Below are 5,998 nucleotides of genomic sequence, written 5' to 3' on the forward strand. Positions count from 1 at the left end.
AGATGTGTTAGTTCAGCACTTTCATGGAATAGCACAGGAAACCATTTCAGACAAAGAGCATTTTATTAGGGATTTAACATGGCATATTCCTAGACTGGTTACTAGAGAGGATAATTTCAATCTCAATAGGCCAGTGACAGAAGAGGAGGTTAGTGAGGTCATCAAAGAAATGAAGAATGGTAAAGTGCCGAATCCTTATGGTTTCAATGTGGATTTCTTTAAAGCGTGCTAGAATATAGTCAAACAGGATATTCTGAATGTAGTGGAAGATTCTAGGTTGAATAGAACTATTTTGAAGGTGCTCAATTCTTCCTTCATCTCCCTGATCCCAAAACAGGACAATGCTCAGACCCCAGACAGGTTTAGACCCATAGCCTTGTGCAATGTGGTTTATAAGATAATATCCAAGGTTGTTACTAATAGACTCAAACCACATCTTCCTACTCTAGTTTCTATGGAGCAATCTGGTTATGTGGAGGGCAGACAAATTCTCAATAACATCATTCAAGCACATGAGGTGGTGCACTCTTTGATAAGCAATAGGAAGGCTGGTATGATTATGTAATTGGACCTAGCCAAAGCTTATGATAAGCTGAATTGGACCTATATAAGGAAGGTCCTTATTACTTTTGGGTTTGATCATAACTGGGTAAGATAGGTCATGGACCTAGTAACTTCTTCCAGCTTCTCAATTCTGGTTAATGGTTCTCCTTCCAATACCTTTACCCCTTCCAAAGGCCTCAGGCAGGGTGATCCGCTCTCTCCCTTTCTCTTCATCCTCATGATGGAAGGATTGGGTCGGTCTATCAAACATGCAAAAGAAGTTGGTAATATCAAAGGCCTCCAACTTTCAGAGACACGTCAGGCTTTGACCCATCAACAATTTGTGGATAATACTATGTTGCAGGGAATCCCCACGGTCAAAGAAGCTCTAGTGTACAAACATATCCTGTCTGAATTTGCCATGGCTACAGGTATGGAAGTTAATCTCTCCAAATCAAAGATTTTTTTCTTTAATACCAATATTGCTATTCAAAAAAATATCTCCAAGATTCTAGGCTTTCAGAGGGAGGTCCTTCCCTCCAAATATTTGGGAGTTCCTCTTACTGATAAGCCTTTGCACAAGGTCATCTGGGAGCTAGTGATTAATAAGTTGCAGGATAAAATCGGGAAATGGACCTTTATATCTTTAAACTTCGCTGGTCGGTTAGTGCTTACAAAAGCTATTCTAGAATCAATTCCAGTCTTCATGCTATCATCCCTTCCACTCCAAAAGGAGTTTTGCAACATTTTCGAACCATTCAAAGAGACTTTCTTTGGGGAAAGGGGGAGGAAAGGAAGAAATGGGCATTGGTAGCCTGGGAGAAGATCTACAAACCTAAAAAGTATGGGGGTCTTGGACTGGATGATCCAGAAGCACTGAGTAAAGTTTTAGGGGCGAAATTATGGTGGCGCTGGGTAAAAGAAGCAGAGGCATAGTGGGCTAGAATCTGGAAAGAAAAATATGCCAGCAACTGGCAAGATAATGATCTAATAAGGATGTCTAGCATCATAAAAGGCTCACACATCTGGAATAAGGCCTAGGGGAATAGAGGATTAGTACAAAAAAACAGCTTCTGGGAAATCAGAGATGGTGATCTTGCTTTGTTTTGGGAGGACAAATGGCAAGAAGAACCTACTCTGTTAAGCGAGAACCTTCTGGACCTCAAGAAAGAAACAAATACCAAAAGGTTATTTAAGGTTAAACATTTTTGGGATCAAACCAACAGTGAAGGAAAATGGAGAACCTAGAAGAATATGGAGCACAGGGAAGATAGCCCACTGAAAGCCAAAGCTGAAGCACTTCTGACAATGCTGGAACAAAGGAAAATACTAGTGACAAGGGGACATGACCAACTTAGATGGGGCAACAATACTCTAGGCACCTTCAATCTCAAGTAGGAAAAACGCTTACTCCTTGAGCTGGATTCCAATGAGCAGGATAGGGTTTGGCAAAACATATGGAGACATCAAGGATGGATGAAGATTAAACTCTTCATGTGGTTGGTTCATCATAGGAAAATTCTGACTTGGGATAACATTCAGAAGAGGGGTGTTCTGGGCCCTTCCAGATGCTAGCTCTGTGAAGCCCAAGAGGAAACTATGGAGTTTCCAATATCTTCCAACAGATAGATAGGGAAAAATGAAGCATTATCAATACCCTAATCAATTGGAGATGCAACTTCTCTGATTTTGAACTTCTAGGCTCAATCTGAGCTTTAACGCTAAGCTTCATAATATGGACTGTCTGGAGAGAAAGGAACAATAGAATATTTAAGAATGGAAAAAGTTCCTCCCAACGCCTTTTGGAGCAAATCTTAAGACAAATTAAGGAGACGGTTAGTACCATAGTGCGAACTTTCCCTAAGAATCCACCTTTAGAAGCTGAATTGCAGATACTTCTTAAGTTAGGTATGCAGGGGCTTATTCCATAGGGCCTGGACAAGAAGGTTTTGAAAATGGATACTAAGAAGGATTATTAGCATCCTCCCCCTCAGGGTTTTTTGAAATACAACATTGATAGGGCTTCCAAAGATAACCCAAGTATTGCTGGCTATGGAGGGGTGTTAAGGGATGAAAATGGCAGTCTCCTTTTCATTTTCCATTGCCATCTGGGAAGAGCCACTAACAATATGGTGGAATTAATGGCTCTTGAGCAATGTTTAGAATTCCTGAAGCAAGATAATCCCCAGAATGTTATTGTCGAAGCTGATTCAGAGATAACCATAAGTTCGGTCAAAAGAATCAGCTATGGCATGGAGCCAGAAAAAGTCTCACAGCAATGGAGACTGCTCCAGGTCTTTCAAAGGATTTAGCTTCATCTCCATGGATTACGTACTGTGAGTTTTAACCATGCGAGAAGGATAGAAAACAAATTGGTAGACATCTTGGCAAATCAAGGAGTACTCTGTAACACAAGCAAGGTTGCGCAGAGTTGGCCTAAGATGACTATGAATAGATAAAGGCCAATGTCACGACCAGGTGGATAAGGATATAATGGTGTTTTGAAACAAAGACATAGAGGAGGGGTCTAGTTGATTTGGTTTCTCTATGCAGTGTTTTTTCCGAAGTAAGAACATTATGGGGATGCTAGTCGCTGGCGGCTGCCCCAACCCTTGAAAATTTGATCATAGAAGCTTCAGATGGGAATTGATGAGAAGTTACAGTTCTACGATGGTCAGTCAAAGAGATGGATTTTCATTTTTCACGGGTTCATTCGACCGCGGAGAAGGGATGATGAGAGGGGCCAAAATTACAACTTTCCCCGCAGCCTTAAAACCCTCGTTTTCCTTTCTGTGGCTACAATACTGCTCTCGAGGTGGTTTGTCGCCCATCGCATGCCCTTCACGCAGGAAGTGGTTTTGTGGAGTTGGGAGTGATTCCACTCACCAAGCTACATGTGGCTTTTTACGGGGAGGAAATACCACCCTCATCGCACACTATTCTTCGGGGGGTTAGGCTCGTGCGATATGCTCCTCGGTCATCAGATCATGCAAGACAGATCTACGGTCAGGAACAAGCGTGCAAGTTGGTGGGTCTAGGTTGGCTATCATGAGGTTAACTGACGGGCTACTTGGTATTCTGATATTATCCTCTGTCATTAGATCTGGCATGGTGGATCAACGGTCAAGGATAATGGCATTGTTTCGGGGAAGAATATCTTCCGGGTAGGTCACGCGTCTTGGTGGGATTTGGTGGCTTTCGCGTGCTCCACATGCTAGAGGGTTATACCACCTTCCGGACCCGTCATCTGTTTAGTTGAAGCCCTATTTCCTCATCGGGTCCAACTACAAATTTTAATTGTTTGATTGTTTCCGACCCATTTTGAGCCTCATCCATTTGATCTCTAAGGGGAAATCGAATGGTCTCGGCTTTGTTTGTTTTTTGTGGATATTGTAGTTTTTTTGGGGGGACCGAGGCTCAGTGTCTAATCCTTTAGCTCGGGGCCCTAGGTTGTAAGTGGGTACTTTTTCTTTGGCCCATAGTTCCTTTGGGAATGGTGTATATTATGTAAGTTGATTTAGATTTTATGAAATAGAAGGTACGACTCTTGCTTCAGCAAAAAAAAGAAGATCAGATACATTATAAGTTGATTTGGTCATCTCACTATCATGGTTATTTTGAGGTTGAATGCAGTTAAGAGCCTCAAATATCAGAAAAGACAATTGATTGGCTTTATTGGAAATATCATGTTGCATGACCTAAAGTGGAAATTGCAGCTGATAGGGTAGGTAGGAATGTGAAAATAAGCTTAGGGTAGGTTGACTGAGCATTTTTTTTAGTAGGTGTAGGTTGAGTCCATCTTGTAGAAATCATTAAAGCTTGGGGAGCAGATTGGGCAACATTTCAAAATTTTATTCTAAAGGATGGATAGCAGCACTGGAACTGCAGGTTCTTAGTGTACCACAAGGGCACACTATCCCAAGTGGAGCCACTGTTATCACTATAAAAAATTTAACAATTTTGGACAGCCCGCATGGTTCCAAAGTTTTTATGTTAAACATGGTCAAGTCATTATGAGCTGGGAGAAGTTGATGACTCAAATTGCACTACGAAACTGTTGTAGGAGCATTTTTTCAGAAATCACAATTTCTAGTTTACACCTAATATTCAAAGACAGTTTCGGGGCAGTAGGAAAGGTATTGTAAAACACCAAGAGAGGTTTTTGTTCAGAATAGAGTGGTCTACAAAATCCTCCTTCAAGTTTCCAAAAAACATTTTTGATGAGGAGAAAAGAGCTTTGTCCCAACACCTATTTTTCAGCCAGAACAGAGCACGAGACAGTTTCCTAGTTTTCAGGGTAGATGAAGGAGAAGCTATTGGAGGCTAGGTAGGGGGTTATGGACATCATCAAGTTTGAATTTAACAAGGAGCAGCTGTAAAAAACCAAATTTATTCCATAGTAAAGGTTGTTGCCAACATACTAAGGAGTTACACTCCTAGTTGTATTAGGATTATAGGACTGTCAGTTAACAGCTAGTTGTAATTAATAGTTTCTTTTAGGTATGAGTAGGTGTCAGGTCAAGAAAATTCAAATTCTCTTCATGAAGGATCATGGAATCCTTATTGTAAAAGCTATATATGAAGCAAGAGATGAAATTATAAAGGGTTGGAGTTTTCATTAGTAAAGGAAAGATTGTGTTATTGTAAAAATTGTGTTTTTTCATACTTAATACAGTGATCAGTTTGACTACTCAAGATTCACAAAGAGTTGATATGTTTGATGTTCTTATGGCTTTATAGAATTACTTGCTTGTAGTGGTATGAGCTTGTGATACTTAGAATTCATTGGAAAATGCTCTAACTTCCTTCACATGCTTGCAAACTATGTTGTTTCACTGTGTTATAGTTTTCTTCATAACCTAAACTCTAAGTGCCTTAATTTCCATATCTTTCTGATCATGTTGTTTTGTTGAAGACCATTTGACTCCATAGCCCAATAGATGTTTGCTAATCATACTTTTAGCCAGTCAATAAGCTATACTTCCATTGATTTTGTTCCTAGAGTTAGCCATCTAATCATTAATCAAAACTATTAAACCTAGTGAGAGAGCCCTCTCATGTTGAGGAGGCTAAGCCTCAGCCAAAAGATTGGTTTGAAATAGTTATACTAAGATTTACTTGATGAGTAGCCTATCATGGTCTTATTTTGGTGATAACAAACTCATAACTTTGCAGGTATTCCAGACATCAGTTATATCCAAATCATAACATTTATAGAATAAACATGCATCAATAATTCTGATCTCGTTTATCCATGATAAAACCACATAATGATAATTCATTCCAAGCCTTATGACCTCGATCCATCATTCATCATCATCCACATAGGTGCATCCTTGGTTCAGATCAAGCAAAGCATCACAAACCCATAACTAGCATACTAGATCTCACACTTCATCAAATATTCAATACTTGCACCACTTTCCCACTTGGCCTAATGATCTTCTCCTCCTTA

Source organism: Pinus tabuliformis, chromosome 2_2 (assembly GCF_031772625.1).
Source record: "Pinus tabuliformis cultivar Carrire ecotype Pingquan chromosome 2_2, CPIR1, whole genome shotgun sequence".
Taxonomy (NCBI): Eukaryota; Viridiplantae; Streptophyta; class Pinopsida; order Pinales; family Pinaceae; genus Pinus; species Pinus tabuliformis.